At 33.1% G+C, this 18,647-nt stretch overlaps 3 non-coding genes across 3 annotated transcripts; all 3 read left to right on the top strand.

Annotated features, from left to right (window-relative positions):
• Positions 1 to 5,983: 5,983 nt before the first annotated feature.
• LOC131147045 (small nucleolar RNA Z267) lies at positions 5,984 to 6,053 on the top strand. Its single transcript, XR_009134575.1, has one exon. It is a non-coding gene; the product is annotated as a small nucleolar RNA Z267 (small nucleolar RNA).
• A 623-nt stretch (positions 6,054 to 6,676) lies between these two features.
• On the top strand, positions 6,677 to 6,761 carry LOC131147048 (small nucleolar RNA R44/J54/Z268 family). The gene has a single exon (XR_009134578.1). It is a non-coding gene; the product is annotated as a small nucleolar RNA R44/J54/Z268 family (small nucleolar RNA).
• A 6,230-nt stretch (positions 6,762 to 12,991) lies between these two features.
• On the top strand, positions 12,992 to 13,067 carry LOC131147059 (small nucleolar RNA snoR122). Its single transcript, XR_009134589.1, has one exon. It is a non-coding gene; the product is annotated as a small nucleolar RNA snoR122 (small nucleolar RNA).
• The last annotated feature ends 5,580 nt before the right edge of the window (positions 13,068 to 18,647 follow it).

Raw genomic sequence — 18,647 nt, 5'->3', positions numbered from 1 at the left:
CAGTTGTGTGACATAAGATATAAAGTATCTTTTGAAAATGACAAATACATAGTAGAAAATAAAACAGATCACAAAGTGCTTTTTACTGCTAATAGACATGAAAATGTTTATACTACCTCTCTTGATAATTTAGCTTCACAACAAGTAACATGTTTTTCTGCTATAAATGAAGCTAGTTCATTATAGCATAGGCGTTTAGAACATGCTAGCATGGATTTATTGTCTAAACTTATTAGAAAAGAATTAGTTAAAGGCTTGCCTAAGATATCTTTTGTAAAGGATAAAATCTATGATGCATGTCAAATGGGTAAGCAAACAAAATCTAGTTTTAAGAAAAAGAAATTCATATCTACTACTAAACCTTTAGAGATGTTTCGCCTAGATTTGTTTGGACCTAATTCTATGCAAAGTCTTGGTGGTGAATCTTATGTCTTTGTAATCATGGATGACTTTTCTAGATTCACATAGATGTTGTTTCTTGCACATAAAAATGAATCATGTGAACAGTTCACCAAACTTTGTAGGAGAATCCAAAATGAAAAGGGATATAAAATAACTCACATAAGAAGTGATAGAAGCACGAAAATAAAAAATGGAAGCATAGAAAAATATTGTGACTTAGAGGGCATATCACATAACTTCTCTGCACCTAGGACACCTCAACAAAATGGTGTAATAGAAAGAAAGAATAGGTCACTGCAAGAAATGGGTAGAACTATGTTGAATGAGCATAACTTACTTAAATATTTTTGGGCCGAGGCCATTAATACTGCATGCTATGTTATGAATAGGGTGTTGATTAGACCATCAATTAATAAAACCCTTTATGAATTATGGAACAACCATAAGCCTAATATTTCCTATTTTCATTTGTTTGGTTGTAAATGTTTTGTGCTTAGAGATAATGAACATCTAGGAAAGTTTGACTCAAAATCTGATGAAAATATTTTCCTAGGATATGCATTAAATAGCTAAGCATATAGGGTTTTCAATAAAAGAACTTTAACTGTCATTGAATCTATTCATGTTATAGTATTTTTAATATATATTATTTTTAAAATTCATTATTTTAATCATATTTTTATAATATTATTTTATTTAAAGACAAAAATGAAAAAAAAAATTGAATGTGTAATAATTTTATGTAAAATAATTATAATAAATTGTTTTTATAGTTGTTTTTAATATATATTATTTTTAAATTTTAATTATTTTAATCATATTTTATAATATTATTTTATTTAAAGACAAAATTGAATAATTTTTAATTAGCTTTTTAAATTTATATTAGTGTTATAAATATTAACCAAACTTGTTGCAGGTTTTGGATTTTTTTAGTTTCTATTTCTAATTTTTATTTTTATAATTTTTGACAATGATACAAAACAACCTTTTAATTAAAAACTTATTTAATAAATTGATTTTGTTAGTCGTCCCACCCGGGAGTATATAGAGTCCAAAGGTGGGGGGTGAATGGACTCTTTCGCGTTTTAACGACTTTCTCTACAAAATAAAAACTCTTGGCAAGATTGCAAGCAATTATATCACAATAGATAAAAATGTAAATTCAAGCACAAGACATAAAATAAAAAGGTAAAGGTAGAGAAAGAACAACACTTGTATTTTTACTTGGTTCAGCACCAAGTCTATGTCCATGCCTTAGCACCAAGCTAAGAATTCCACAATCCACTAAAATAATCCTTCACCGGCAGAGCAAGCCTTACAACTCGGGATCAAATCCCTACTGTGCTTGCCAAAAGTCTTCACCAAGCAGTTCACCATGAACCTTCACAATGCTTCACAAAGAACCTTATAAGAAGAAGATGATTAGAATGAAAATGCTCCTTGATTGAGCAAATATCAAATATAAAGCAAACCTCAAACTTAATCTCTCAATGAATGAATCATACAAGATAAGTGAGCAAAAGAGATGAGTAAAACTTAAGGTATAATCCTAATAGGGGGGTTGAATTTGGTGATTTAAATAATCCTTAGAGCCTTTTTAAAATTGCTCGACTTTTTATAATCTTTTAAAGGCTTCTTTTGTTATTATTGATAAGCACCAACTTCTTCTATTTAATCCACAATCATAACAAACACAACTAATAAATTTACTATTCAAGCAAAACAGCCACAGCACAAGTAGTCAATTTTTTATTTACAATATTCAGCAACACTGTTATATGAAAATGCAAGTCCTGTAGTTGGCTCTTGAATTGAAAATTAAAATATCAACCAAACTCTTTTTCAAGATCAGAATTTAAATAGACTTTCAACTAATAGGTTTTGGATTGTTAACCAATCAAAGTACTTCCTTACGGTTTCTGCAAACTATCAATTAACCATCGTACTCTCTTTCGGTTTTCGCAAGCCCAAGAACAAATTAAGTGTAGATTTATTTAATTTCCAATGTCCGTTATTTTTATAATTGAAAGAATTACAACATCCATGTAGTTTATGTCTTTGCTGAAATTTAAAAGAGAGCAAGGGAAAGAGAGTGACACCACAACTTTTACGAGGTTTGGCTTACCCCAACCTACGTCTTCGCCTTAGGTCAACCCCCTAAGGATTTCACTATACCTTGTTCCTTCCGGGTGGAACAAAAACCTTACAATAATCACCCTCTTTTTCAGGAAGAGAAACCTCTCCAAGCAACAACCTATAATTGGTCCAAAGATTCAACAATGTCTTGAACCGTCAAAGATCAAGTAAAAAGAAATGGATCTGCGTACAAAAACACTCTCAAAAAATAGAGCAACTTATACAAGTTAAATTCCAAATCGTACTTCAAAATCAAAACTAAATAGAAAATGTGAAACTTAGGGCTTAGAAGTCACCAGTGGTTTTTAAAAGGATTCTAGATGCAACTCAAAACAAAACCCTTGTTTTTCAATCCAGATTTTTTGTAGAATTTTCCTTAGCAAAAAGGTGTGAGCAAGAATGATCTTTTTGGAGAACTTTAACGTAGAAATCGTGTATTGCTTCGGTATATTTTTCATTTAATAATGAAGGTATTTATAGACTTTTTCAAAGAAAAGTTTCCTCATTTAACATGAAACATTTAAGTAATTTTTCAAAAGATATTAAATTAAGGAATTAATTTTGAAAATCTTCCCGTTAATTTGAAATTTGAAAATTCTCCGCGAAGTCAATTGGCTAACTCACTCGACTGGGTCAATTTTTGCACTAGTCAGTCAACTGGACAAGTGGCTGACACCATTCTGACTTTCAAAAATTAATTCAAATAAATTGTCAGTTGGCTGACTGAACCACGTTTAAAATAGTTAGTTAGCTGGGTAGTGTCAGTCGGCTAGGCGTTTTTAGTTCATTGAGTCAGTCGGCTGGACAGTTAACTTTACTAAAGTTTTCCTGTCAGTTGGCTGACTAAACCATATTCAAATATGGTCAGTCGACTGGGTATTGAGTCAGTCGGCTGGGCAGTCATTTTTTTTAAATATTTTCTAGTGTTGATTTCTTTAAAAACTAGTTTACTTGAAAAACTTAATTGTAACTCTTCAAAAACATTTTCAAAAGTTTGTCAAGTGTTGGTCTCTAAGTTTTTGTATCTTAAAGAGTTTCACATATCTAGATAGTATTGGCTTGAAGTACTTACAAATATCCTTCTAAGCATGATCTCCTTAATCACTAAATCTTGCAGTCTTTTGAGGTTCACTTTTGACTTCAAGATCTACTTGGCTTTTTAAGCTCTTCATTTGTTGTTCATTATTTCAATATTCTTAGAAGCTTTCACTTGATTAACATTGGTTTCCAGCTTGCTTCCATGATTAACCGTGAGTGTCCTTATACTTAGAGCTGAAATAAAACCACTCAACAACACATGTTAAAGCATCCTTCAATTTGTTATCATCAAAAATAAGATTGAAAAGTCCAATTAGGCCAACAATGAGCACTTGTGAATATGAACTAAATGCAAAGTGTTAGGTTTTGAATTCAAAGATGTTTTTCACTAAATGCTTGTAATAATAATCAAAAGCATATTTAAACAAGCCTAAGAACTTGTATTTATAGGCAAAAATGGGCCACTAGCCGTTTTATGGCCGTTGTGGGGTTTTATTAAAAAACTATTTTGAAAACTAGTCATTTTTTGCCCGTTGGTGTTCTGTCACTGTCCCAAATCGTCAACGATTTTTCTAGGCTCTCTGACACCATCGACGGTTTCCTGCATACGTCAACAATTACTATAAATCAGAAAAAGACATCAACATAAAAGTTGTGGAATTTTTTCTTAACTTTTCATAGACATCAAGATCATCATATTTGGACTTTTGTAACAAAAGTTATGCCCCAAATACCAAAAAATGTTTAGGACTCGAGGCTGCAATACGTTAAACGACGATTGTTCGGTTTTTTCTTGTCAAAAAGCCTTTTGATGACTTAAAACATTCTTGGACAAAAGTATATGAAATATATTAAGTCTAATAAAGTTTAATACTTGTTCAAATGAGTTTCTCTTTAAATATAAGATATCTTGTTAATAAAAACACTTTTAAAAAACCGTTTCGATATCTTATATGCTTAGTATGTCCTTTATGAAAATATACTTGACTTTCTTGAGTGCTTAGGACATAAACTTGTTTTGGTACAACCGGGATTAAGTATAAAAATGTTCTTAAAATGAAGATGTTAAAAATCTGTCCCTTTGAAAACATATTTTGAGTTTAGGATTCTTTTGATAAACTCTTTGATTTTAACTTTGAAAACTATTAAAGTTGAGTTTGTGACTTTAGGTAAAATCCTATTTACTCGTGTGTCCTAGTATGCATATGCAATTACTCAATTCTTGCTCAGAAATCATGCAAGAAACAAAACGCAAGTGTTACAACATAAACTACCTCAAACACACCCTATTACATATAATACAACACTAAACTTTCAATCTTTACCTTTGATTTTAGTATTTCATGTAATTGTCACTGGATATATACTAAACATGATCTGCAAAGATGGAAAATACTAGAAACCATATGCAGGTTAATATCATCAAAACACATAAGACCGTGATCGTGAACAAAACTAACATTCTTCCTCTTTTTGATGATGTCTAACCTATTAAGAATTTACTTAATCTTTATATTTGAGTATGACTTACTATAACTAATTATGCAGAGACAAGTTCACCTAAACCCACTAATGAGTTATTGTCAAAACAATATAATTAAACTCATGTAGCCTTTAAAGTTAACATATTTTGTTTAAAATTCATTCAGTGTAAATAAATATTTTCTTAGTGTCCTTCTTCGCTTTGGTCTTATCTTGCGTAAAAATATTTTAATGCCCTCACTTATGGCGTTATGGGGGTGGAGGTGTCCAATGAAGATTATGTCTTTTTTCATTAAAAAAAGAAAAAGAAAGAAAATGAAAGAAAGAGCGAAAGTAAAAAATATGCATTATCTACAGGGGCGTTATTGCAAATTATCTTTCCTAATCTATAGATCAACGGTCATGATCTCAACATTGGCCATCCATGGCACGGGAACCGTCCACGAAAAACGGGAGCCCGAAGTCCCTAGCGCCTCCGGACCTCAAGTTGTGCCCTAGTTTTGATCCTCGATTCTCATATATAAATTGCTGTAAACCCTAACCCTAAGACTTACACCGAGAAACATAAACACCTCTTTACTCTGCTTTCAAATGATGTTCTTTACCAGTTCTTCTCTGCATCATTTTGTTCGCGCTGTTTGTCTTCTAAATTTTTGTTGTTTTCAATTAATATGCTAAACCCTTGTTCTTGCTTCTTTATTTTACGAACCCTTATTTGTGTCGTTCAAGGAGCTGCCTTTCTCATTCCTATAATGTCTATTTGCCCTCCACAATTGTTTAGAATATGTATCTTTATTTTCGATTAGGATTTACGGTGTTTGGTTGGGGACTTGAATTTTATTATTTCAGTAGTTGAGTTGTAAACAGCATTTTGTTCTTGTTTTTTTGTTTTTTATTTTTTAAATCTTTACAGTTGTTTGTGTCATGGCCAATGATGATTCTAAATACACTCTGAGTAATCGCTATGAAAAGAATCGAATCTGAGGCTGTATGGCATTAACCGATTTTTTTTTATGCAATATTTGATGTTTCTGATTTATTTTTCCTTCGACACAGCAAGTTTAGCTTAAGGATGAAATATTATTAATACATTTTAGTTTTTTTCCGTTGGATCTGCAATTGTTTATTAAGCCTTTATGATTACATATGTTGCTTGTTTGGATATGCTGTTTAATCCTTATGGTTTCACAGCTAGTGTGTCAAGTGTTGAGATATTGCTAGGGAATGATAAGATGATAGGGCACTAGTACTCCAATTGATCAAGAGGTCTCTTTTGTTGGGGATCTCTCGGATGATGGTCTTTTTTAGTTCACACGTAAGCTTTTGTTGTTTTTGGGCGTACAAAAAATTCTTAGTTAAATTCATGTTTTTTATTTTCTACAATTTTCCCACTATGATTATAAACATAATTCCCTTTCATGTGAAGTGTGCGTTTTACTTGTTTGCATTATTTGAGTTCCATTGGTTGCCTTAAATAAATTCTTGTGATTAATGAGAAAACATAAATCTGTGGATGCTTTTTAGAAAATGTTTTCTCATTTACAGTCGAGTGTTGAGGATTTGGCTGCTAGGCCCACTTTATTTTTTTGATGAAAAGTGTATTGGTTGATTTATTTGTGCAAGTGATGATAAACAGACAGGGACATCAGCACTCACATTTGAGTATGATGATCATGTCTTTGGAATCTCTTTGATGCATAAACATAACATATTAGTCTGATGCCTCTTAATCATCTTTGTTCTAAATGGTTTCCTTGGGTTGGTCTATTTTTTGAATCTGTTTGTGTGCGTGCTTTTTAAAATTTAACGAATTTTGTCTTAGTTATGTTTTATATGGATTCTTTAATTAACAATCTTTTATCATTTATGAACAATTGTGTTAGGATCGGAGGAGTCCGTGGATGGGCTTGATGCACATGGGTGAACACCAACTTGATCTAAAAGTTTAAATCTATGAGGTTTTGGGTCCAACCATGTATATAAGCACCCATCATCCGCTTTAATTTTTCAATGTGGGACAAGCTCACAAGTGGAATTCTTAACAATTTTCCCCTCATTTGTGAGTTCTAACCGCTTCCCCTTGAACGCAAATGATTTCTTTTATGGGAGTAAGCTCAATTCCTCAACAGTTACTTAAGTGGGTCTTACTACTGGCGTCTTATGTGCCTCAAATTGCATTCCATGTGCCTCCAAATTAATCCTACCTTTCACGTCTTAACTCTATTCGGATTTATTTTCGAACCTAGATGATCCTTATTGGTCTCGATCACACATTTGGTTCTCGAACTGTTAGCACGTCAGGAGAATTAGTTTCACGTTTTGACTTTTTTATGATGTCGCTCACTCAGAGTTACGAATCGTCAGCTCTAATACCAGGAAGTCTTTGTCTGGTATGGTCTTTTCTTTTTTAGGTAGTGCTATTAGTTGGAAATCACACATGCAGTCGGTGGTAGCCTTGTCTACCATAAAAGCTGAATATATTGTCATGACTGAAGCCTTTAAGGAGGTTATATGGATAAAAAGACTCTGTCTAAAGTTAGGAATGTAAAGTGGAACCGTTATAATTTATTGTGACAATCAAAGCACTATTCATTTGGCTAACAATCATGTTTATCATGATAGGTCCAACCATATAGATTTTAGTCTGCATTTTGTGAGAGATTATTTCTAGTGGTGAAATAAAAGTAAGGAAAATTTCAACAGAGGAAAATCCTTCTAATATGATGATTAAAGTAGTACTTAAATTTAAGTTTGAACATTATTTAAACTTGGTTAACCTTGGAAGTTGCTAGTGTTTGTTTTGTAGGAATCGACATAGGAGATGTTAAGGAGGTGCAAGAGTCACAAGCTTGCCAAGGTGGAGAATTGTTGGAGTGTCAAACTTGAAGAAGGAAAAAAAATTTGAGCTGTCCATTTGATTATAGATCCAACGGCTGCTATACATTTTCAGCTCAAGAACGGCCCAAGAAAACCCCTCTTCGCACCTGCGAAGAACCTTAGGCTTCTTCCTATTTTCCTTCCTGATTTCCCTGAAAGAAACCCTCCCAAAACCTAGATCTGTCCTCCCTATCTCAGCTTACCTAGGTGCGAACCAGCTCTGGCCGCAAGGAAACACCTGCTGAAGAGACCCTCCCTCGCGCGGCTGCTGAAGAAACCCCTCTCTCTCACACGGCTGAAGGCTCTCTCTCGGGTTGCTACTGTCGCTCTTGCAGGTGAAGCCAAAATCTGTTCTGTTGAAAAGAAACTCACGGCCCTGCTGTTTCTAATTTAAAAATAAATTACAACAATGCCCCCTGAAACTAAAAATGTACAGTAGTCGTTGGATTTCTAGTCAAATGGACAGCTCAGATTTTTTTTACTTCCTCAAGCTCGACACTCCAACAATTCTCCACCTTGGTAAGCTTGTGACCCTTGCACCTCCTTAGCATCTCCTATGGCGGTTCTTGCAAAACAAACACTAGCAACTTCCAAGGTTAATCAAATTTGAACAATGCTCAAATTTGGATTTAGGTACTGTTTTAGTCATCATATTACAAGGACTATCCTTTGTTGGAATTTTCCTTCCTTCTATTTCACAACTAGAAATAATATCCCTCACAAAATGCCGCATAATATCTATATGCTTGGACCTATCATGATAAACATGATTCCTAACCAAATGAATAGTGTTTTGATTGTCACAATAAATTATAATGGTTCCACTATACATTCCTAATTGTAGACACAGTCCTTTTATCTATATAGCCTCCTTAAAGGCTTCAATCATGGCAATATATTCAGCCTCCATGGTAGACAAGGCTACCATAGACTGCATGTGTGATTTCCAACTAATAGTACTACCTAAAAAAAAAAATCATACTAGACAAAGACTTTCTGATATCTAGATTTCTAGCATAGTCAGAATCTACATATCCTTTTAACCCTATTTCACAATGCATATCTTTTTTTTTTTTTTTTTTGGATTACGCACCGGGTATCCACGTGTCCATTTTACGCATATCCCTTTTTTCAAATATTAATCATTGCTGTTTTTTTACAAATAAGTATTTAAAAATTTGTTTCAAAGCATGCCAATGTGGTTTTCTAGGTTTGCTCATAAATCTACTCACTTGACTTACAACTAAGATAGATTAGGTCTAGAACAAACCATAGCATATATTACACTACCAACCATACTAGCATAAGGTATTCTATTCATAAACAGTCTCATTTTCAATTTCAGGACATTGTTTTCTAGGCAATTTAACATATGTAACAGGTACAGAAGTAGATTTAACATCACTTATTCTAAATCTTTTTAACACCTTTGAAATATAAGACTTTTGAGACAAGTAGAGAAGTTTTTTATTCCTTTCTCTAGTTATTTCCATACCAAGTATTCTTTTAACATGTCTTAAGTCTTTCATTTCAAATTCAAATTTAAGCATGCACTTAACTTGGTTTAACATATCCAAGTCTTCACAAGCAACCAACATGGCATCAACATGTAATAGCAAATATATATGACATTTATCACATGATTTATAATAAATACAGTCATCATAACTGCTTCTACAAAAAACATTTTGAATCATGTAAGAACCAAATCTTTTATACCATTGTCTAGGTGATTGTTTCAGCCCATATAAAGATTTCTTTAATAAACATATATGATTTTTATTCATTTCTGTATCAAATCCTCGAGAGGTTGCATATAAACTGTTTCTTCTAAAGTACCATGCAAAAGCAGTTTTAACATTAAGTTATTCCAAATACAAGTCATGTATAGTAACAAAAGATAATAGAATTCTAATTGAACTATGCCTCACAACAAGGGAAAATATTTTTTTATAATCTACCCCTTCCCTTTGTGTAAATCCCTTAACCACTAATCTAGCTTTATACCTAGGTAGTTCAACTCTAAGGATTCCCTCTTTTCTCTTAAAAATCCACTTGAATCCTATGAGTTTCTGTTTTTCCGGTTTAGGTACCATCACCCATGTCTTATTCTTTTTTAGGGACTTTATTTTTTCTTGCATTGCAAAAATCCATTTTTTAGCCTCTTTACCATCCATGGTCTCTCTAAAAGTCTTAGGCTCCACCTCAATTTCTGTTTCAGCAACAGGAAGAGCAAAATTTGTCATATCAGCTTCCACATACCTTTGAGGAGGTCTTATGACCCTCCTCTCTCTGTCTCGTGCTAGAAGGTAAGTTTTACTTAATTCAAAGGTTTTTGTTTCTGAGTTTTGCTCCTCAGAATCTGCAGCATTTGTTTCTAAATGGCTATGAGAAGTGGAGGGTTACTCCACCTCAAGCTGTATACTAGTATCAGAGTGCCTAACAATGTCATTCGAATTTTCTGGTTTTCCCTCCATTTCAGTTTCATTAAAAACTATATTCCTACTAATAATACATTTTTATTTTTCAAGTTCTGCAACCTAAAGCTTATTGCCTTTAACTTCACCCCTTTTGGGTATCTCACAAAAATGCATTTAATAGCCCTAGGCTCTAATTTGTCAATTCTAATGTTGACATAAGTTATGCACCCAAAAATTTTTAAACCCTGATAATTAGCAGGCTTACCCGACCAGATTTCTTGAGGGATTTTAAAATTTAGAGCTGAGGAAGGACACCTATTAATAAGTTATACAGCTATGGTCACAGCCTTTGCCCAAAAGGTCTTGGGTAGACCTGAAGTGGCTAACATGCATCTTACCCTTTCAAGAATAGTCCTATTCATCCTTTCAGTTAATCCATTTTGTTGGGGAGTATTTCTAACAGTCCTATGTCTAGTTATGCCCTCAGTTTTACAAAATTCAGAAAATTCATTTAACAAATATTCCAATCCATTCTCTATTCTTAGTGTTTTAACTTTTCTGCCAACTTGAGTTTCAATTAAGGTTTTTCATTCTTTAAACTTTTCAAAAGTATCACTTTTATGTTTTAGAATATAAACCTATACTTTTCTAGAAAAGTCATTTGTAATTGATAGAAAATACCTAAAACTACCATGAGAACTAACTATAGTAAGCCCTCACAAGTCTGAATGTATGTAATCAAGAGTCTATTTTGTGGTGTGAGTGGACTTCTTAAAGCTAACCCTAGTAGACTTACCCAAGACACTCCTCGGAATGACAATTCCTCAAGTTTCCTATCCCCAAATAGCCTCTGTTTCTCTAGCTCCTTTAGGCCCTGTTGGCTAACATGTCCTAGCCTCTTATGCCACAAGGAAACCTGATTTTCTACCCCGTGATTGATAGGTGAAGCCTCACCAATCATTGTCTTTCCTACCAAGGTGTATAGCCCATTCTTTAATACCCTTTTCATCACTACCAATGAACCTCTACATACTCTCAGGCTACCTCTTTCAGACTTAAACGTATCTAAGCTACCAAGAGAAATCAAGTTTCTCTTTAGCTCAAGTATGTATCTCACATCTCTTAGCATTCTTTCAATCCCATCATGCATTAAAAGCCTCACTATCCCAATTTTACATGACTTATTGTTTCCTAGGACAACATGACCTCCTTCTAAGCATTTAAAGGACTCAAACTAGTTTTCAATGGACACATATGGAAGGAACATCCTGAATCTAATATTCATTCTTTTCCCGAATTTTTCTCAGAGATGTTCAACACTTTTGCACTATCATACCCATCTAAAACTACAATTGCTTTATGCTTTAATTCAAAGGTGGTGGCATTGACAATCTTTTTCCTTTTAGGGTAGTCCTTCTTAAAATTCCCTTCCTTGTGACAGACAAAATACTTTAGTACTTTGTTTTTAGACTTTGATTTAGACCTCTTGCCTTTTCTTTTCTTGTCCCTCTTTTCAAACCTACCTCTCACATTTAACCCTTCCCTTGACCTTGATTTAGACTCAAACTTAGTGTGCAATTCCCTAGAGTGCAAAACTACTTGCACATCTTATAAAGTCAGCTTCTTTCTCCTATACATCATAGTTTCTTTAAGATTCATATGTGGAATCAACATAACTCAATAAAAGAATTGTCTGGTCTTCTTCATCTATACTAATATCAATTTAAGTAAAATCCAAAAGAATTTTATTTAATTCATCTAAATGTTCATCAATAGATGTTCTAGGGGTCATTCTAAAGGTATAGAATCTAGTCTTCTTATGGAGTCTTGTTTGCTAGGGATTTTGTCATGTACAAACTTTCTAGTTTTGACCAAATTTTAGTTGCCGTATCCTCATTGGCAACTTCCCTAAGCATTTTGTCTCTTAGAGATAAGATAATGACATTATGTACCTTTTGGAGGATTTCGGGCTTCACTTTGTCGGTGGAGGGTAAACTTGGTTTCCCCTTTTGTGAAGTTGAAGTCCCCTTCTTTTCTTCAAGAAAGAGCCTCCTCAAGCTCCTGCTGTATCAGGATGATACGCATCTTAATCCTCCATAAACTAAAGTCAATTTTTTCAGTGAATTTTTCTATCTCAAATTTAGCGGTCCACATTACATAGCCGAACTCTGATACCACTTGTTAGGATCGGAGGAGCCCATAGATGGACTTGATACACATGGGTAAACACCAACTTGACCCAAAAGTTTAAGACTATTGAGTTTTGGGTCCAACCATGTATATAACCACCATCATCCGTTCTAGTTTTCCAATGTGAGACAAGCTCGTAAGTGGAATTCTCAACAAATTAAATAGTTGCTGGGGATGCACTTCTCTTAGAGTAGAATTTGTCAGATTTTTATGATACAATTCTTATAGTGAGAGCAAAAAATTTTATCCTCAGCTATTATTCAATTGTTGTTGCAGTTGTACAAAGCCTTTTTTTTTTTTTTAAATTGGAAGCAAATATTTGCTTTCGTTTCAGTTTTCTTATTGTTTGTAGTGTTATATTTCTCTTAAGGTATGGTTAACCATATTTACTAGAGTTTGATCTTTTTTCCTTTGGAGCCTAAAGACAGTTCGATGTGTTGGGTTGCCAATGATGCATTTATATGCACGTATTATCAGAAAAAATCATGATGATATGTGATTGTCACTACCTCTGAGGCAAAACCCTCTCAAGTATTTTTCCCATAATTTGTTCTCAATTTTGCAATATATAGTTTTTATTTTTTTCCTGTATATCTTTCAGTTTTCTTTCATTGTTTTCCTCACCTTTTCAAGGTTCTGTTTATTCATACTGCCATTGATGGTCAAATAAAAATAAGTATATGTGAAAGGAGATATACAATCTTTTATGGAGTTTTTGACAGAGGGTAATATGCTGCTGATTATAAGTTTTGAGAAAGCGCGTCATGTTTTACTTGGCAACGTTTTTAATGTTTTGTTGTTATGATGCGCATTTATTTCTTACCGTTTTCAACTAATGTTTTTTGGATAATAGAGGAGGCCATGTTCCTTCAACTATGCGGCATATCGATTAGTACTCTTTATGGATGCCTGATGATTGCTTAAGAACGGAGATATGAATAATGCTCTTTGTAGAAGTCCGAATTCAAGTTTGGCTCCAAAGTCATTGCATGTAATAAGATGTTTTACAAAGAAATTAGGGCTTCCAGTGTTGCTTGAATTAACCAATCCTTTGGAGTAATGTTTGTTTTCTCAATTGCCAAACAATAGTGGATTTTGCAACTCCTTCATGTTCTTTGTGAACATGAAACATTAATGGTCATATAATTTTCATCTGTTTGGTTTCTGATTGATCCTGCTAAACTAATGTTAATTTTATTGCCCTCGCATTAATTAGGGAAATATTTCGGGAAAAGATCGAGAACTTATTTAGTAATGGGAGCTTCATTTGGGATTGTAGTTCTACCCAAGAAGCCCTGAAGTGTTCTTTACCTGCTCCAATCCCCACTGTAAATTATGGTGTCGTTCGTCTTTGGCATCGCCTTGAACTATTTTTAGTGCTTGAAAATGCTGAAGCCATTTGTCAATTGCTTTTTATCAGCTTGAATTTGATACTATTTTTCAGTGCTTGAAAATGTCGATGCCATTAGTCATTAGTGTATATCTAGAGCAAGAATTGGCGTATGTTTTGCAAATTATATTTTGGAGATTTGCTGATGCAGGAAATGACGGGGATGATTTGCAAAACCATTTGGGGTTACCGTGGAAGATGTAAAATCCAATTGCAATACATTGGATTTGTAGGATTTTAAAATTATCAGCTTTATATATATAATACATTGAAATAGTCAAAAGATGATGCAATTGAGATGTTTCTTATACAAACTCACTTTGTTATCGGACCTTTTTAGGATAATATCTTTGTTGTTCCCAGAAGCATGGTTTAAGACCGACAAGCTCAAACGTTTCATATCTCCCAAAATGTGAATGTGTAACTCTGGAATAGAGTATTTGATTTGATTCTAAAGCCCCAAGCTCCATAGCAGAACTATTTTCATTTTCATTCTTCATTCTTTTCTTTGGGGTTGACCCAGCTAAGAGAGGGGCCGACTTTGTAGGATTGGTGGTTTACCATGTTTAGGGGTGATAAAATGGGTCAGAATTTGATGAGTGATAATTAAATCAGTTTGAGTTTGGAAGGTAACTTGTTTATGAATGGGTTAATTCGAATTTAAATTGTTATAAACGGGTTGGTTGGATTGGGTCGGATACTCATCGGTGATTTGTTTACCTTTTTTTGGGTTTTGGGTCCTTTGGCCTTTGGGCAGTTCACTTTTAGGTGGTTTTATTTTGTAAGTGTTTTTTTAATAAAAAAAATTAAGTTTATTTTTAAAATAGGTGTTTAATAGATAATTATGACTTATTAAATGGGTGGATTTGAGTTTATAAACTATTTATTTATTAAGAAATGAATATATTGTTTAATCTTTACTTGATTGTGCACATAATTTGTATTTCAAAGCTTGATTGAAGGACTTCTAGTGTGGTCTAAGTTTGTGTTGATCAATGTCAAATAATCCAATGGTACATGTTACTTTTTTTTGAATCCTTGATTGTGTGAGTCATTGCTTGAAGTGTAGAATCCCATATTAGAGGAGTCCACTTGGATCTCACTTGAATTCTTAATTTTTAATATTGTCCTTTGCTAATATTAATTGTGAAAATATTAAGTTGTTAAATTAAAACTTGCATTCTTGAAATTTTAAAATAGCATTTTTTCGCGTAAAAACTTGATTCCTTGATAAAGGAACACTTGTGGCTTAATTTATCGATAAAATAATATATTTTTTTTCAATACTCTTATAACATATGAATCGTTGCATAATTTAAGATGCTTCTATTTGGTTGATTGAATTCTTGAATCAAAATGTTCACGTGTACATGCTTGCTTGAGAGTTGATCGTAGGACTAGGCTGACCATACCAGTCCTACATCAAGTGTGTCTGACTATAGGGGAGAGAATTTCATCATAATCAATCAATTTTTTTTTTTTTTGTATCCCTTTGCTACTAATAGAGTTTTGAACTTCTCTCCTTTCTTTTTTGATACCGATTTCTTCTTCCCTATACACCCACTTGCAACATATTGTCTTTCTTCCCTTTTGGAAGTTCCATCAGATACCACATTTGATTCTTATGAAATGACTCAATTTCCTCCATCATAGCACCCATTCATCTACATTTCTCCTGGTTTTGCACCACCTCTTGAAAAGTAGTGTAGATCCTTGCAAATAGTAATGAGAGCAAAAGACACCATACCTTCAAATCCATACCTGAGCGGTGGCTTGATAGTGCTTTTGGTTTCGTGTAGTGATACTTTCATCATGTTGGTTTCTCGAGCTAGAAACTCCCTACATTTTGAACACCATTATCATTGCCACTTGCACAACATGCTCATTTTTGCTCCAAATTTCTGGCACATGTTTCTTTTCATCTTTGTAATGATCTAATTTTTTATGCCATTTTTTTCCCACTTAATATATAAAATATATAGTAAATCTTTCTCTATTATCTGCTAAAAACATTTCATACCCTAAGGGAGCACTGAGGAAATTCTGTACACATTACATTCCTAAGCAGCGGTAAACATAAAATTGTAAACTATATTTACAATATCAGAAATCTAGAAGTCCCAAAATATACATTACAAAACTCCCAGTGACATCCATCAAAACTCCTGGAATCTACCCAAACAACCAACACCCAGGAAGCACTTACCCTTCAAAAAGGGTAGTGTAAGAACCTTTTTACATGCGAGCCTAATCTGCTCACCTCGCTGAATTGCTTGAAAAATGTTAAGTCACTAGGATGAGACAACGCCGAGTAAGATGAAATATGCTATCACTAGTATGTGGCAATTAAGTTACACATTTAATATATAGATACAATATTGGAACTGTAAAACTGCTAGTCTAGTATATCGTACAGATTACATTTATTATAGTTTAAAATACAACTATATATCTAAGTTTTCTAGTTACACATAATTTTAGTATTATAATAAATCTACCGTTGTACTGTAAATTCGTGTATATAGAAACAACTGTGATAATACCCTAGGAATTGAATGTCATGATTTAACCCCTTACGACAGGGTTGTGCGACCCGTATACGAAACTTAACTCTGGTTTGCCCACCAAGTAAGTCAATTTGAAACTCTACCAATCACCAATCTGATCCACTGTAATCTTTTTGGGCACAATAACTAGTCTCTGCCTCGTCAAATTGACCTCCTCAACCCAAAACATTGGGGAGACTGCAATCTCTCCATAGACACGATTGACGGAATCCACATACTATTTGAGATATGTGGTTGCACTCTGATATGAAAATAGCAACGGTACCTTGCTCTGCTATTTGAATCTGATTGAATATTTTCTCGGGATTTGATACTATTTAGTACTGATACTTATAATTATCTTACTATTTTTACCATGATTTTGTAATAACCATAACATCTTTAAATCAATATGCATAATCTGAATATCTAACTGAATAACTTAGTGTTATGGTTCTGAAGTCCTGACATTCTGAAGAATACTATAAATCATATTTTCTGAAAACTGCATATTGATATTTTTTGTTAATATACTCTAAAATATTTGTCTATATAATATCTGTAAAACGCCGAGTAAGATAAAATATTCTATCACTAGTATGTGGCAACTAAGTTACACATTTAATATACAGATACAATATTGGAACTGTAAAACTGCTAGTCTAGTATACCGTACATATTACATTCATTATAGTTTAAAATACAACTATATATCTGAGTTTTCTAGTTACACCTAATTCTAATATAATAATAAATCTGTTGTTGTACTGTAAATTTGTGTATATAGAAATAATTGTGATAATACCCTAGGAACTAAATGTCATGATTTAACCCCTTATGACAGAATTGTGCGACTCGTATGCGGAACTTAACTCTGGTTTGCCCCCCAAGTAAGTCAATCTAAAATTCTACCAATCACCAATTTGACCCACTGCAATCTCTCCGGGCACAATAACTAGCCTCTACCTCGTCAAATCAACCTCCTCAACCCAAAACACTGGGGAGACTGCAATCTCTCCATAGATACGGTTGATGGAATCCACATACTATTTGAGATATGTGGTTGCACTCTAATATGAAAATAGCAACGGTACCTTGCTCTGCTATTTGAATCTGACTGAATATTTTCTCAGGATTTGATACTATTTAGTACTGATACTTATAATTATCTTACTGTTTTTACCATTATTTTGTAATAACCATAACATCTTTAAATCGATCTGCATAATCTGAATATCTAACTGAATAACTTAGTGTTATGGTTCTGAAGTCCTGACATTCTGAAGAATACTATAAATCATATTTTCTGAAAACTGCATATTGATATTTTTTGTTAATATATTGTAAAATGTTTGTCTGTATAATATCTGTAAAATATTTGACTGATAAATATCTGTTTGCAAAATATATCTGTCTACATAATACTTGTATGTAAAATATATCTGTATATACGCTGTAATTCATAATTTTGTAAAATCTAGTAAAACATGTTTCTATGCAAAAACTCTGTAAACCATGTTATTCTGAAAAACTATATAAATACTATACTAAACTGTTATGAACTCATGCCACACGATTAAGTAATTAGATTCTCATGCTCTAAAATTTGCGTTTCCTACTATAATAATAATATTCTGGAAAAACTGAATATTAAACTGATATATGCATAACTTTCTGGTAAACTATCTAAAATTCCTAACATAACATATTTTCCTTACCTATCTGACTAGGAGGCTGGCCTAGACTCAACTCTCGCACCCTTGGTGTACCAACTCCAAAAACCTGCATATATATATATATATATATATATATATATATATATATATATATATATATTCCATTAAATCAATACACTCATATTTCTTGAGATTGCTTATTCATAATTTCTTGAATTATAATTTACCTAAGCTCCCGAACAGATACTTGTTGGGGTCCTTAACTCATGACTATAGGGGCCCAAAACACCTTATTTCTAAAAATATGACACCCCAAATTTATTCCACAAAATACTAGTATATTCTCATAGAATACAAAATCTGGCCCCAATTAATACTGGTAATACTGAAAATGCTCACATAATCTACTTACTCTGGTTTTGGGATGATTCACAAACTTCTCAAATCAACATTCTGCTTCGACTATGTTGTAGAGAATCTCTCCAGG

This window comes from Malania oleifera, chromosome 13 (assembly GCF_029873635.1).
Source record: "Malania oleifera isolate guangnan ecotype guangnan chromosome 13, ASM2987363v1, whole genome shotgun sequence".
Classification (NCBI taxonomy): domain Eukaryota; kingdom Viridiplantae; phylum Streptophyta; class Magnoliopsida; order Santalales; family Ximeniaceae; genus Malania; species Malania oleifera.
The sequence above is the reverse complement of the archived record's forward strand: the minus strand, read 5'-3'. Positions and strand labels throughout refer to the sequence as shown.